The sequence below is a fragment of the Silurus aristotelis genome (assembly GCF_946808225.1).
Source record: "Silurus aristotelis genome assembly, chromosome: 3".
Classification (NCBI taxonomy): domain Eukaryota; kingdom Metazoa; phylum Chordata; class Actinopteri; order Siluriformes; family Siluridae; genus Silurus; species Silurus aristotelis.
The window spans coordinates 31203209-31219265 of NC_139576.1; the positions used below are offsets into that span (position 1 = coordinate 31203209).

General features: G+C 38.7%; 2 long non-coding RNA genes across 2 annotated transcripts in view; one reads left to right on the top strand and one right to left on the bottom strand.

Annotated features, from left to right (window-relative positions):
- Positions 1-16057, bottom strand: part of LOC310724104 — a 772938-nt gene that overhangs the window by 553701 nt on the left and 203180 nt on the right. The window lies entirely within an intron of this gene.
- On the top strand, positions 14871-15445 carry LOC310724166. The gene is made up of 3 exons (XR_014532987.1): positions 14871-14979; positions 15139-15192; positions 15345-15445. It is a non-coding gene; the product is annotated as an uncharacterized lncRNA (long non-coding RNA).

Genomic DNA, 16057 nt, shown 5'->3' on the forward strand with positions numbered 1-16057 from the left:
AAGAATCATTCCTAAAACAAAATAGTGTTCAACACTCGTTAACAAATTCTTAATCTTTTCCAAAAACTTTGTTCAGCAGTTGTTTCATGTTCTCCAAGACATCATGAGACCATTGTTTCTCATTGTTTGTTCAGTATATCTATAATCAGTGATATAAGGTATACATAACAGTTTCTTCTCTGAATAATGTATTCAAAGAGAATAAAAAAATTCGAAGTCTAGTTACATCTATGCACATATAGTTATAGAATTTAGACCTAGAGCGGGTATCAGGGTAAGCTAAACTAAACAGTCAAGTGAGTTAGATCTTCACCCCGGAGGTGGCCCCCTTTCTACTATAAAGAAAAGATCTTTCCGTGGGCTCTCAACTGTTTCAGCCCTGAAAACTCACTTAGGTAGGCTTCTTAGGCCAACAGATCAATTAGTGCATAGATTAAATAGGTGCTGTTTTGATCCTGCTTGCGCGTATCCACTGTGGCTGATAATCAGTCAGAACTCCAGTTCTGGTTACAGCTAGAACAGTCGCTGGACCCAGATACTTCGGTTCACCGACCTTGATGGGCTTCAGACTTCTTATCAGGACCTGCTGATTAGGCACAAAAGGGTGTGTGGGCTTATCTGTGGGCAGAGGAAGAGTTAGTGAAACATCAGCACTGATAGAATTCAATTTCTCAACCAGGGCAGAAACGTAGTCGTCCACCATCACTTCCAGGTTACCTAAGAAAGAAATGCCAGTGCGTCTCCTGACCCATGGGGTCATGAAAGGTTAGAACATAAAACTTTCAAAGGATTAGTTTTGTTAGAGATAGGGTTAGTTTTGTTAAAGATAGGGTTATTTTCATTTCTGTGAGTACTACCGGGAGAACAACAGTCCAATTTTGGCCTGTTTTAATGCAGGCTTTAGTAACACGCTAACTGGTTCTGTTTGTTCTCTCTACCACTCCAGCTGACTGTGGGTGATAGGGAATATTAAAATAACAATCAATTGCTAAACTTTTAGCCAAAAGTTGCCTTACCTTCGAAGCAAAAGGTGTGCCGTTATCAATTTCAATCACACTAGGAATACCAAACCTAGAGATGATCTCTTTTGTTAATATTTTGATAACCATTTTAAAATTCTCTGTCACGCATGCAAATGCTTCTGGCCACTTAGTGAATCTGTCAACTATAACCAACAGGTATCTCAAATTTCCTACAGGTGGCATATGTGTAAAATCTATGGCCACTTTGGCAGGGAGTTGAACAGCTTTTAATAAGTCGCCTATGAGATTAAAATGTGCTATGGGCATTCCATCAGCTGTTTTAAAGTCTCTTTGCTTCCATGTTTCAGCAAAATCATGCACAACACCATAAGCATACTTAGAATCAGTGTATAAAGTCACTACTTTACCTTCAGACAACTGACATGATCTTGTAAGTGCGACCAACTCTGCAGCTTATGCTGATATGTATGGTAATGATTTAGCTTTAACTATTACATCAGGTAATCTTACAAACGCATATCCACATAAATACACACTAGAAGGTTTTATACATGAACATCTACATATAAGCAATCCCCCTCTACCAATATCGTCTAGCAGATCACGCAGAGCTACTACAGCTGAATGCGGCTGAGAAGAAGGCTTAATAGTTACGATTTCCGTTACCAAGAGTGTAGTTTCATAACCAGATCTACGTTGTGCTGTCACATGTTGTTTGTCGAGGTTGTATAAATTAGCTGTTACCTGATTTGAGGTGTACAGTATTAAAGGATGTGACAGCACCGTTTTCTCAGCATCCCGGACCATCAGAGCCGCAGCAGCCACTGCACGCAAGCACGAAGGCAACCCTTGTGCTATATTGTCTAAAGATTTGGAAAGATATGCAACAGGGCGATATCTGTCACCGTGTTCCTGGGCTAGGATCCCCGCAGCCGTACCACCACATTCGTGCACATGAAGGTGAAAAGGCTTAGCATAATTCGGAAGACCTAGAGCCGGGGCAGACTGTATAGCCTTCTTGAGGGCAGCGAAACTGTCAGTCATTTCATGAGTCCGCAGAATGAGATGTGATGGAGGAGCTCTGTGATCAATAGCACTACGCAAAACTTTATCGTGCTGTGCGCAGTCAGGGATCCATGCTCGGCAGTAGTTCACCAGTCCCAAGAAGCTCTGCATCTGTTTCACAGTCAGAGGTCTTGAAAACCTAGTCACAAGCTGTACTCGGTCCTGTGACAAGGATGTCATCTGCGTATTAGAGAATGCAGGTGTTTCCGGCAGGTGTATATCAGCCAAAGTTCAGTGCACTACAGCGGAGAATACGGCTGGCGAGTCAACAAAGCGTTGAGGAAGACGTGTCCAGGTGAATTGACGTCCCCTATAGGTAAAAGCGAAAAGCGGCTGTGTCTCTGATGCCAAAGGGACACTGAAAAAAGCAGAACAAAGATCAATCACAGTAAAAAATCCGTGAGTCGCTGGTATAGAGTTAACAATGGTAGCTACATCGGGCACCAAAGGAGCTAACGGAATAACTAATTTATTAATCTCACGTAAATCTTGTGTTAGCCTCCAGCATTTTTTAATCTGCCTTTAAAACGGGATTAATCGGTGTGTTATACGGTAAATGTGTCTCGATCAAAACACCTTGTGACAATAAATTGTCAATAACTGGAGCAATGCCAACATTCTTTACTTTCGACAATGGATATTGTTTAACAAAAACGGATGGTGTGTTTTCATGAGTGGATGATACGGTTTTACCTGGATTAAACCTGCCTCTTCTTTGTGAGAGGCCCATAATTTAGGGTTAACTTCACCTCAATTTGGTTCATCAGGCAGGACTTCTGTACTACCCTGAAATAAATCTTCCGGATGTGGCTGTGGCTCAGTTAAGAGCATGAGGACAGAAGGAAAAGACAGTGAGACATTGGTTAAAAAAAAAAAAATTTCCATTCCCATTTTGTGCATCATATCTCTTCCTAAAAGGTTTAAAGGCGAGTTTGCAATTATTGTAAAGCTATGATATAAATTTGTACCAGTCGGTGTCACCACAGGCAAAAGGTGAGTTACAGGACATGAAATTGGAACTCTATCTATTCCCTAATAGATGAACTTCCCCTTTTTCCTAGGACCTCCTCCGTGAGTTTAGTGCTGAGGCTGGAATGCACCACTTCCTGTTGCAGTGCAGAGCATAAAGGGTTAACTTAACCTGAAGCATAGCAGAAACCTCTAGCAGCATCTAAATCTATAGGAAAAAGTATCTAGATGTGACACAATTTCACTCCATAATGCCAAATGATCTAAATAAGGATTAGTCCAAAAACCAGCACAATTCCTATACACAAAATCTTTGGGATTTTCTTCCGGCAGTAAGCGAGAAATGTTATGACCCAAAGTCTTTACACAGAACTAAGAACAGACAAACAACACTTAATACACAGACAACACACACAACACATAACATTCAGACAATACAGCTGCGCAGGCACCAGGGAGATCGCAGTCTTCAGACAAAAAAGGTAATCCAGTCTCTCCAATTGGATCACAAATTTTGTAAGGTAGGAGAAAAAAATAGACTTTAAAGCCAAAACAAGATTGAAGTCTTTTGAAAAATTTGAAAGTCTTTTCAAAATGTCCGTTTTTCTTTAGTTCCTTTTCTCTTTTCTCCCTTTTTTTTTTTTTTTTAATTTTTTTTATTCTTAAAACATTTATCAATTTTTTTCGGGCATATAAAAATTATCGTGGATTCTTTTGGATACTTAATACAATATCGCCTATATTAGACAGACCGTAAAAAACGTCTTCTAATCTTGCATCTTACGTCTAAGGTGAGGAAAACAAATGTCGCGACGAAATCATCCCACCAAAGGAAATTATCATTAATTAAACAATTAATGCGTAACCAAGACACGCACACACATGCAGCCCTATTAGCTGGCATACAAGACAATCCCCGCAAACAAGGGAATACATTAAATTCCAGGAGATCCTGGGTTCGAATCCCAGCAGTGCCTGATGCAGTTGTCCTTTGATGCGTCTGCTTAAGTGCCTTTGAGCTTTTTCATTATGGCTTGAGATAGAACATTGCAAGTGGATAAGATGGTTTCTCTGGAGCACTGAATGGTGAATTGCAGGCTTTGCTCTGACCCTTTTGAAAGCTTGATAGTATTTGTTAGCAATGGAAAAAACAGTGATTTTAAACAGACTACGAGCCATCCGTTGAGATAAACAGTTCAGAGGTAGTAAAATACAGACCTCCGCAACGTAGCGGCTCTGTGGCGCAATGGATAGCGCATTGGACTTCTAGACTCGGCGGTAGAGCTATTCAAAGGTTGTGGGTTCGAGTCCCACCAGACTCGTTGTGCATTTTTTACTTGTCTTGCTAGTAACTTTTATTTTACACTAGGTAGATTAAAGAGCCATATCGCAGGTGACATGTCATTAAACCAATACAACATGCATGGGTCCAAGAGCAAACGATCTAGGTCAGCTGACTACCACTTAGGACAATAGTGCCTAATGTTGGTTAGTTGCAGGTCCCCTTTGTTATTGCTGAAAGCGTGGTACCATGGCTATACAAACTGCAATGAAAATCAGGTAAATCGGGTACGGCTGTGCTGTGATTTCAACACAAAACATTATAGGCCTATTTATCAATGAGCAAACTGTTTGTGGTGGTACAACGCCCTAGCAAGCTCAGATTCCGAGGTTTGTAATAACACGGATATACCGTACAGTCAGTTTGGACAGTACATTGGTACAGCAGTTGCTCTAAATAAGTTAAAAATATTTTTACACAAAAGAAAAACAACAGCCAACAGGGCCTTTATTGTATTACATTCTCAGAGCGTGGGTTCCTAGTAATGGCCTTCGGCCAGGTCGCCTCGTTAGCGCAGTAGGTAGCGGGTCAGTCTCATAATCTGAAGGTCGTGAGTTCGATCCTCACATGAGGCAAGTTTTCTTTTGAAATCTTCATCACTGCTAGTGGTTCTACAGGCAGACAAACTGCAACAAAAATCAAGTAAAACAGCTAAAAGTGTTTCGTCTCATCGGCACAAACAATTATATACTGCTTGTGTTGATTCAACTGGCAGGCAACGGCAGATTTCGAGTTCTTGATTACAAGGGGTTTCTCTTACAACCGAAGCGCACAGTCCAGTGGTACAACAATTGTTCTACAAAAGATTTTAGAAATCTCTTATATAAAACAAATATACATTCATGGGTCCATGAGCAAACAATCAAGATCAATTGCTCCTACCACTAAGGACAGTGGTGCCCAATGTTTGTTAGTTGCAGCACTGCTTTGTTATTGCTGGAAGAGTAGGACCCTCAGAGCAATTGCTGTCAACAGTTGTGTGTTGCATGCTAATTTCAACAGAATTTTAGTGGTTTATTGAGACTATGATCAGATATTAGATAGAACGTTTTCACTGCTATGGCATGGCTATTGTTTGTCAATATGTATCTTAACTATATTTGTATTTGATCATATTTTCTGTTGAGGACCTTAGCAAGTCTGAAATTAATGGTAGGACTAGCATTAAGACAAAAATCGAATTCATGCTTCTGCCTTATTAGCTGTTAGCTCGAATGAATATGTCCATGCACTTTTTTCCCCCTCAATCTTAGAGCGAAGAATTCCCATTCAACAGCTGGCTGAGCATTTGCTGTCTGGCAGCAAGGCGCTGTGGCTTAGTTGGTTAAAGTGCCTGTCTAGTAAACAGGAGATCCTGGGTTCGAATCACAGCAGTGCCTGATGCAGTTGTCCTTTGGTGATTCTGCTTGAGTGCCTTCCAGCTTTTTCTTTATGGCTTGAGATAGAACATTGCAAGTGGATAAGATGGTTTCTCTGGGGCACTGAATGGTGAATTGCAGGCTTTGCTCTGACCCTTTTGAAAGCTTGATAGCATTTGTTAGCAATGGAAAAAACAGTGATTTTAAACAGACGTTGAGATAAACAGTTCAGAGATAGTAAAATACAGCACTGTTTAACGTAGGGCTCTGTGGCCCAATGGATAGCGCATCGAGACAATGGACTGTTTAAAAGATGACGAGATGCCAATAAAATTAATAAAAAAGAAAGAAAAGGAACTGCGGAAAGAGTTTACCTGAAGGAAATGACAGTGGAGGCAGGACAACTGAAAGATGTGAGAGTATCAGACATAAATAAAGGATTAACAGAGCGGTTCGGTGAAGGGAGGATTCTCGTAGTGCGTCCCAAACAAAATAAGTTGTATGAGGTCACTCTGGAACAATAAGAGGACACTGAGTATCTCTTGGACGGTTTGGTTATCAATGGAACCAAGTGTGAGGTCAAAAGACTGCAAAATAGAGACTATGTGGTTTCCTTCATGCAGCTGCCTATCTACATTACTGATAATAAAGTTATAAATAAATTGTAGGGATGGGGAGTTTTCCCAATATCCAAAATAAAAAGGAGAGTGTATCCAGGCACCAACATTGAGGACGGGACGAGGTTTGTGAAAACGTGGCTCCCAAAAAAAGTTGCCTCTCTCCCAATACAAAAATAGAAACGGCAGAAGGCCTGCAGTACTTTCGGGTTACGCACAGCCATCAAGTGAAGACCTGCCAGCTGTGCATGAGCCCGAATCATTTGGTGAAGGATTGCCCAGATTTTAAGTGCTTCAACTGTGAGAAGAGAAGGCACATTGTGAGGGACTGCAACGCAGTAACGTGCCCGGATTGCAATCTGCCTTTAAATAAGTGTGAGTGTTGGATGGGAAACGAGGAGGAGGAGGATGAACAGCAGGTGGATGCGCAGTTGCATGAACGAGACAGTGAGCGGCGAGAAAAGTAAATAACAACACAAGAGGGAGAAAAAACAATGGACAAGGGCGTGGAACAAGAAGGAAAGAAGCACAACAACCAGGAGGATCACTTACAGCAGGATGGGGAATCTAGACCCAAATAGGACTAAATGCTTTGGTGGAGAAGAAGGACCAAGGGAAGAGACATCAGTGGACATGCAACAGGACGGAGAATCATGGACTCAAATGGAGTTGATGTACGGCCTGCAAAATGACCTAAACACAATAGAATCCGACCCTCCAGCATGTAAGGAACAAGCAACAGGAACAAAAGATGAAAAGGGAAAAGAAAAAAGGAGGACAAACAAGTGAAACCAACAAAAAGAATGAGGTCAGTAAAGCCAATATCTAATGTAGAGGTTGCCAGAAAGAAAGTCCTTAAAAAAGACATGATAAAGACTGAAAACAGGTTTGACTCGCTAAAGGACTTGGAGGAGATGAACTGAGATGATCAGTCAAAGGGAAATTAAAATGTATTTTTATTTTAAAACTGTTATGGATTATAAATTGATATACTTCTAAAAGTTGCTAAGTAACACCGTGACATCATTGTGCGATGACGTCGTTTCGTCGTTGAAGTGCAAGACTGCGTCATGTTACAAAGTATATAGAAAATGTAGTACTGTACAGAGTCTCTGTATTTTCTAAACAGCGCTGCAGCGCCCCCTGTCACCAAACAGGTGAACACTTCCCAAGGAAGAACAATCAATCAATCAGTGTATCGTTCAAGGCTGGTCAGGGAACATTGATGGATACAGATAAGACACTATACAGTGCATTTGAAGAAAACATTCACTTGTTTTAAGGTCAGTGTTACTCTGATATAATTTTTTTTTTTTTTTTTTTTTTAGAACGATCACAAAAACACAATGAAATTTCTCAAATTGTCGGGTAATCTCAGCAAAAATATAATTATAAATATTGTTTGTATGTGTTATGTTAAAAAATAGATAAAAAAAAAAAGGTGCATATGACATACATATTAGGTCTAAACATCAAGCATCGATTTAAGATGCATCTTCAATAGAATGAATTTGTGTAGGCAGAACACATCAATAAAAAGGAACTACATACCTGGTTTTACTAACGAGCCTTACTCCCTTTCCACTTGGTCTCCTGATCACACAACATATGTACCTTTCTCCTCTCCATCATATCAGCTACCTCTCTCCCTTTACCAGTAATAGTAATTGGGACCGGCACTAAGAGTGCACTGGCTTGTGCAACCCTATTGGCTGGGTTCTTCCTATCGATCTGTCTAATTTATATATCCATCTTCCTGCTAGTCTGTATTAACAGTTTTTTTCTGGCTGTTTTTCTGTCTGTCTTTCCCACTATTAGGTAACCATCTACTTGTTTATTCTGTATGTCTGTGTTTGAAAGACAAAGGAGAATAATTATTTTATTGTTGTTTTGATTTTTAATGAAAAAAAGTCACTGTCAGAAGTGGGATTTGAACCCACGCCTCCATGTGGAGACCAGAACACTCAGTTTCCTGGAAGGTACAGAACCTTGAGTCTGGCGCCTTAGACCGCTCGGCCATCCTGACATACAAGCCTGTGTTTCTTATCCCCTCAGTGGCTGATAAAACTATTTTTACAAGTTTCTGTCTACTTGTTTGTCTTATCGATCCTTCTATTTGTGTGTTTCTTATCTATCTACGTCACTCTTATCTGGTTTTCTGTCTGAATGCATATATATACCTGCTCATTTTTCCTATCAATCTATTGATCTGTCTAATTTATATATCCATCTGCCTGCTTGTCTGTATTAACAGTTTGTTTCTGTCTGTCTTTCCCACTATTAGGTAACCATCTTTGTTCTATATGTCTATGTTTGAAAGACAAAGGAGAATTATTTTCATATTTTTGTTTTGGTTTCTAATAAAAATAAAGTCTCTGTCAGAAGTGGGATTTAAACCCATGCCTCCATGTGGAGACCAGAACACTCAGTTTCCTGAAATGTATTGAACTTTGAGTTTGGTACCTTTTAAATATTACTCTGTTTGTTTGTCTATCTGTCTGTCCACCAGGTCATCTATTTGTCCGCCTTTTTGTCTATCTATCTGCCTGTCAGGCTTATATTGTTTTCTGAATGTCTATCTGACTGCTTGTCTTTCCTAACTACCATGCTGTCTGTCTGTCTATCTATCTATCTATCTATCTATCTATCTATCTATCTATCTATCTATCTATCTATCTATCTATCTATCTATCTATCTATCTATCTATCTATCTATCCATCCATCCATCCATCCATCCATCCATCCATCCATCCATCCATCTGCCTGCTTGTCTGAATTAACTGTTTTTTTTTTCCTCTCTGTCTGTCTGTCTGTCTGTCTGTCTGTCTGTCTGTCTGTCTGTCTGTCTGTCTGTCTGTCTGTCTTTCCCACTATTGTTCTCCAGTGTTCTGTATTGTTGAAAGATTTATGATCAAACTCTTGATGTCACCCAAATGAGGATGGGTTCCCCTTTTGAGTCTGGTTCCTCTCATGGTTTCTTCCTTATAACATCTAGGGGAGTTTTTCCTTGCCACAGTCACCACGGCTGCTCATCAGGGATAAATGCACACCATTCACCTTGACTGGTGATTTCTGTAAAGCTGCTTTGAGACAATGTCTGTTGTGAAAAGTGCTATAGAAAAAAACTTGACTTGACTTGATTTGACTATTGGGTGACCATCTACTTGTTTCCTCTGTATGTCTTGTTTGGAAGACAAAGGAAAAATTATTTTGATATTTGTTAGTATTTGAACACACACCTCCATGTGGAGATCAAACACTCAGTTTTCTGGAAGGTTTAAATCCTTGAGTCTGGTACTTTAGACGACTCAGCAATACTATTAAGAGCTATATTTTACACATTTCTGTCTACTTATTTATCTTATCTAGACTTCTATTTGTGTTTATCTATGTCAGTCTAATCTGTTTTTTAGTCTGAATGCCTATATGCCTGCTCATCTTTTCTATCGCTCTAGCAATCTATATCTATCTAATTTATCTACCCATCTGCCTGCTTGCAAAGGCGGCAAAAGTACACACATCCTTCACTTTAGTAGAAGTACAGATATTCATGTTTTGAAAGACTCTGGAAAAAGTTGAAGTTCTGACTATAATTTTTTACTTAAGTTAAAGTGAAGAAGTTTGGGCTCTGACATGTACTTAATTAGTAGTAAAATGCTACTTTTTTACTTGTTTCAGTGTCACACTGGTTACTGGACCTCACATCATATTATTATTAGGGCTGCCAATCGATTCAAATATTTAATCACACTGTTCTAAATGTGAAGAGAGATGACAGAGATGTCAGAAAGCGCCCCCTATCTGTTTTCTCGCATCAGTAAAACAAATGTTTACTGATTAAATATAATTTTTCGGTAAAGTATTTATTTATTTTTATAGCTGAGCAAAGAAAAGACATGGTGAATAAACGTGTGTTGCACTGGAGGATTAATTTCACCTCTTTTATATTTATTTATTTATTTATTTATTTTTTTATTTATATTTTAATTAAAAATGATCAAACAGAAATGCGCTGCATTGATCACACGTTAATAAAAACAGGAATTTTTTTATACAAAAAAAAAAAGAATAAAAAATTGTGTTACCTAATAAATGTATCCAGGCTGAACAACAACGATATAGAACACAAGCAGAGAAAAGATGATGATGATCAGGAATGTCTCTGTTCTCAGTCATGTTTACATCACTGACTCCCTCTGTCTCATCCATGTTAACCCCAAACTCTTGTTGCCTTCTGACTGCTTATTGTTGACTTCGTTCTATACCTTCCAGGAAACTGAGTGTTCTGGTCTCCACATGGAGGCGTGGGTTCAAATCCCACTTCTGACAGTGATTTTATTTTCATTAGAAATCAGAACAATAATGAAATAATTATTCCCCTTTGTCTTTCAAACACAGACATACAGAATAAACAAGTACATGGTTACCTATTAGTGGGAACGACAGGCAGAAAAACATGGCAGCATCAGTCGAGAATCTGGCAAAAAGTGTAAATGAGTTTCAGTAGACAAAAAGGTATCACTAAAGGATTAAATAAACAAGTCCTTTATCAATCTTTATCTTTATCAGATAACAGACAAGTATATATACACACTGGATAAAACCCGAGCTTAAACTGTTCCTGGTTGGGTAAGAAAACATAGTAACCAGGGATGTGTGAACCCAGACAAACACTTTCTGTGTACCTTACATACTCACATCATAAAGATCCTATAGACACTGAACAGACAACATAGGAATGTGTTTAGAGAACCAGTGTGAGGCCCATTTTAATACTAACAGATATGAAAAAATATAAAAAAATTTAGGAGGTTGGCCGAACACTCGAGCACCTTGCAACCCTTGTCAGACTGTCCAAAGAACTTCAGCAACTAGCTCAAGAATGGGACCCCCATATTCTTCATTTGTTGCAGTTCTCAAATGCAATCGAGGGTAACATGTCTGCTCATAAAAAACCTTTTTACCCAGAAGAAAAAGCACTTTGGACCATTGGCTGATAATGAACACTTGGCTGTTGCAAACAAGAACAGAGCAAACATCATACTAAGACGTCTCTGTAGCAGCAGTTTTTAGGCTACTTGGTATGTTTACTGTAAATCTTGATTTTGAGCATCTTCTCACATTGTTTGTGGATTGTTCAGTTTTTTACTCATGTTCTTTGTCCATCTGAAACAGGACGACTTGGCTAACAAGGGCTTAAGGATAAACTCCCAATGTCAGTCCAAAATCTGACAAAAAAGCATAGTTGTGTTTGGAACAGAAAAACTCAGGAAAGATATCATTAAATCTTTATTCTCTGATGTTTAGTTCTTTATCAACAGGAAAGTGCTTCAGCAAGTCCTAATTTTATGATGGATTTTGTGTGCAGATTTGCCGTGGGAGCTGCAGCTTGCAGTGGCTTATGCCACTCATGATCTGGCAGCCAGCAACCCCAAAGTCACTGTAAAGATTTTGGAATCATGGTGGCAAGACATCACAAAGCTCATTCCTCCAGCCGTCATCAAGCCTCAGACTCTCTTTATGAATAATTTAATAGATTACTTTTATAGTGATTTACATCTAAAACCTTTGTTTATAAAGAAATAAAATACATTTTAGATCTGTACAGTGTTATCTGCTGTCTATTATAGTTTATGTTTATGTGGAAAAAGCCTGTATGCTATAGACTCCATGATGGAGACATCAGACAGTTTCGATCAGGACCAGCAAAACCAATCACAGTGAGCACTGGGACCTCAGGGCCGTATCCTCAGTCATCAGCTGTTCACACTGTGATTCATGACTGTGCTGCAATGCACTGCTCAAATCATCAAGTTCACCAGTCACATGACTATGGTGGGTCTCATCATCAAGAACAACGAGACGGCTTTCAGACAGGAAATGCAGTGGATAATGGAGAGTGTGATGGTTGGACGCTGGTTTGTGATGGTTGGATGCTGGTTTGTGATGGTTGTACGCTGGTTTGTGATGGTTGGATGCTGGTTTGTGATGGTTTGTGATGGTTGGATGCTGGTTTGTGATGGTTGAATGCTGGTTTGTGATGGTTGGATGCTGGTTTGTGATGGTTGGATGCTGGTTTGTGAATGGTGGGAGGAGCCAGAAAAGCATAAGAAGGAAAAAATGCATATGCGCACATGGAAACCAGGGGATATTTTATGAGGTTAATATTGAAGCTTCTGCTAGAGATGATGAATGCGGTGGTGCAGCTGTGGCTGCAGTGAAAAGAGACTTGTTGAATTGTGTTCACTGGGTTTCCTGCTTTAGTTACCAGCATTCATTCACACTGTATGAAATGTCTGTGATGCAGCGCTCTGTTATACTGCATATCTGTATAATTCTATAGCTGTGGCATCATAATGATGTTATTAGGAGGGGGATTGAAACTGAAGACCTGCCACTGTATAAACTATTCAAATCAAATCAAATCAAATTTTATTTACATTTACATTTACATTTGTGGCATTTAGCAGACGCCCTTATCCAGAGCGACGTACAAAAGTGCTTTGAGTCTCTAGTAATGAATAAATCTACACTGGTACACAAGATTAAAAAACTTAATATAAATATAACTCTTGAATTCAACAAACTTGGAAAGTGCTAATTTAAGTATTTCAGGAAGAGGTTGGTCTTCAGTCGCCGCTTGAAGATAGTCAGGGACTCTGCTGTACGGACATCTAGGGGAAGTTCATTCCACCACCTCGGTGCCAGAACAGAGAAGAGCCTTGATGTGTACTTACTTATTTGTCACATACATATACATACAGAGTACAACATGCAGTGAAATGCGGTAACTAAGTAAATAAAAATATAAAATAAACAAAAAATAGAAAACGTAGCCGGAGCAGTCGTGACCGGCACCGTCTTGATGACAACGAGTAACGCTGTGCAGATCTACTGTGTATTTTGTTTATTTATGTACAAAAATATACAATGTTATAAATATAAATTATTAAAAAAATATATTTATAAAGAGATCACATTTTAAGGCTTTATGTGATGATGGAGGAAGCTGATCTAAGGCACTTGGTGACGGCTGAGGGAACGCGCTTGAATGTGATCTTGTTCTGCTTCAGGATCAGTTGCAAAACAAAGCCCAGGTGCTCGTAAACTCTTAGTAAACGCTTTAGGGAGAAAACATGAAAATGAAAAGCACTTAAAAACATACAGAAGTTATTAAATACAACATGCTCTAAAATTAAAACACACCCAAATATACAGGAAAAAAAACAGTGTTATTAAAAAAGGGGCTTCTCTGCATTGAATTGATGCTTTTTCTAAAACAACTCATATAAAGTGGCAGAAAAAATCCCTTTGGAGTTTTTAGTCGCTTACTTTACAAAAAAAGTTCTATACTTCTAAGTTCTATATTGTTAATCTGGACCTTTTAACTGAAGATCAAAGCTTGGAATAGAAGAAACTAATAACACTAATAATAATAATAATAATAATAATAATAATAATAATAATAATAATAATAATAATAATAATAATAATAATAATAAAAAGAAGAAGTGCATTAGTTAGAAACAGTTGAATTGAAACTCACAGGTTACATTGACAATTGTCAGTCTCACACTGCCCTCTAGTGGCACTGTCTTAGTCCTCATTCGGGCGCGGATGCAACAAAAAAACAAAAAAAACCCACTGACCTCATTACCGGACCTTGTTGAGCGCAGGAAGCGACCACGTGACCACTGTGCAATTCATCAACTCACTCTGGACGTTTTTTTGTTTGTGTGTATCCTAGCAACTGTAGTAAACAAACCAGCGGCTAATAATCACGAGCTGAAAAGTTGTCATTTTGCTGCAGCGCGTCGAAAGGTAAAGTTCTCTCTTTTCTTCACTCTCATACTGAACATGTAATATAGTACATTTCATACTGTACATTTCAGTGTGTATCCCCTTTTCTGGATAATTTCTCTTGACAAATTTTACAACATTGTCTGTTGTTTTTCTCAGAACATTATTTTAAATACACCAAAAAATTAAAGAAAGGAAAAAATCCAATGTTATTTAAACTTTACAGGCAAAAAACGTTTAAGATATTTTATTTTATTTTTCGTGTTGTTTACGTAAAAAATTAATCAATACATAAAAATACACAAATAAATAAATAAATTTAGGCGCGGATGCAAAGAAAAAAAAAAACTACGTGCGCGGCATGCCGGGTGATGACGTCACTCAATATGCCGCTACATAATTTGTCCCGCCCCTTCTTACAGATGATTGGCTATAATTTTAAACAAAACCTGGATTGTTCAGACAGACAGATAGATATAGATAGATAGATAAATGTTTAGTGTTAGAATTTTAAATGTTTTGATGTTTTTGTATTTTTGCAGTTATAAACAGACAAATGGAATCTCTTCCTCCATGTGGTGACGGCCCCTGGAACACTTCAGTGGAAAGGTGTGTGTGTGTGTGCATGTGTTGAGTACGTGGGTATTATAAGTTCTTATTCTCTCTCTCTCTCTCTCTCTCTCTCTCTCTCTCTCTCTCTCTCTCTCTCTCTCTCTCTCTCTCTCTCTCAGGATACAAACAAGGACTAACAATGAAAGGGGTGATGGTCCCAGAATTAACCGAGTGTATGTGGATGCCATCATACCCAACAATATAATGGGACGTCAACGGAATCCAGACCGAAGTAAGTTTCTCTTCAAAGCAGATGCTGTTACAGAACCACGGTGAACAAGTGTGTGAACGAGTGTGTGTGAGTGAGTGTGTGAATTTAATTTAATTTAATCATGTTGGATTTCATAAATTTTTCTCATGTTAAATGTGTTTTTTTTTTTTTTCTTTGCAGTTAATGTTATTCGTGTCAGGGTCATTCGGATCAGACATTAGAGTCCAGACATGTGTAAGTATCTTTTGAAAGGAAATGCTGTTACAGAACCACACTGTGAACGAGTGTGTGAACGAGTGTGTTAAATCTCATTCAGCTACTATACATGCAATCGTGTGCGTCTTGTTCCTGCTGTTAAAGTGTGTGATCTTCTTGTTGTTTTTCAGATTCTGTGAATGATCACCTGCAAACCTTCACCACCACCTAATGATAAAAAATATCACAAAAATATAATTTCTTTAATATATTTTATCATATTTAAAAACAAAAAAATAAAAAAAAAGTAAATAAACCCTGTGTCTCTGATTGTATTACTCCCCATTCTACTGGACACTGCAGGGAGTTTAGTTGGTGGCACCTGAAACTTCAGATCCCAGGTGCTGCACAGGTTAAGACTCAGACACACACAGACACACAGACAGGACGAAGCCTCTTCTGCAGCTGGTTTACAAAAAACCCTGCAAACAGTTCACTGAATCACTGTGGTCTGTTGAAATGAAGAGAAACGTGTCTGGCTCAGATGGTGTCCAGCATGCAAGTATGTCTCCAGACCTGAACCCTATTGAGCACCTGTGGGGCATCCTAAAGTGGAAAGTAAAGAAGCACCATGTGTCTAACATACAGCAGCTCTGTGATGTCATTATGGAGGAGTAGAAGAGGATCCCTGCAACAACCTGTGCAGCTCTGGTGAATTCGATGTCCAGTAGGATTAAGGCAGTGTGAGATAACAATGGTGATCACACAAAATATACTTAATCTATACAAATTATACTTACTTTTGTTTTCAGATATTTTGACAATAATGGCTGTATGTTGAGTTATTTTTTAGAGGGCAGTAAATCTGTACTGCTGTACAAGCTGCACATAGACTACTCTTAAA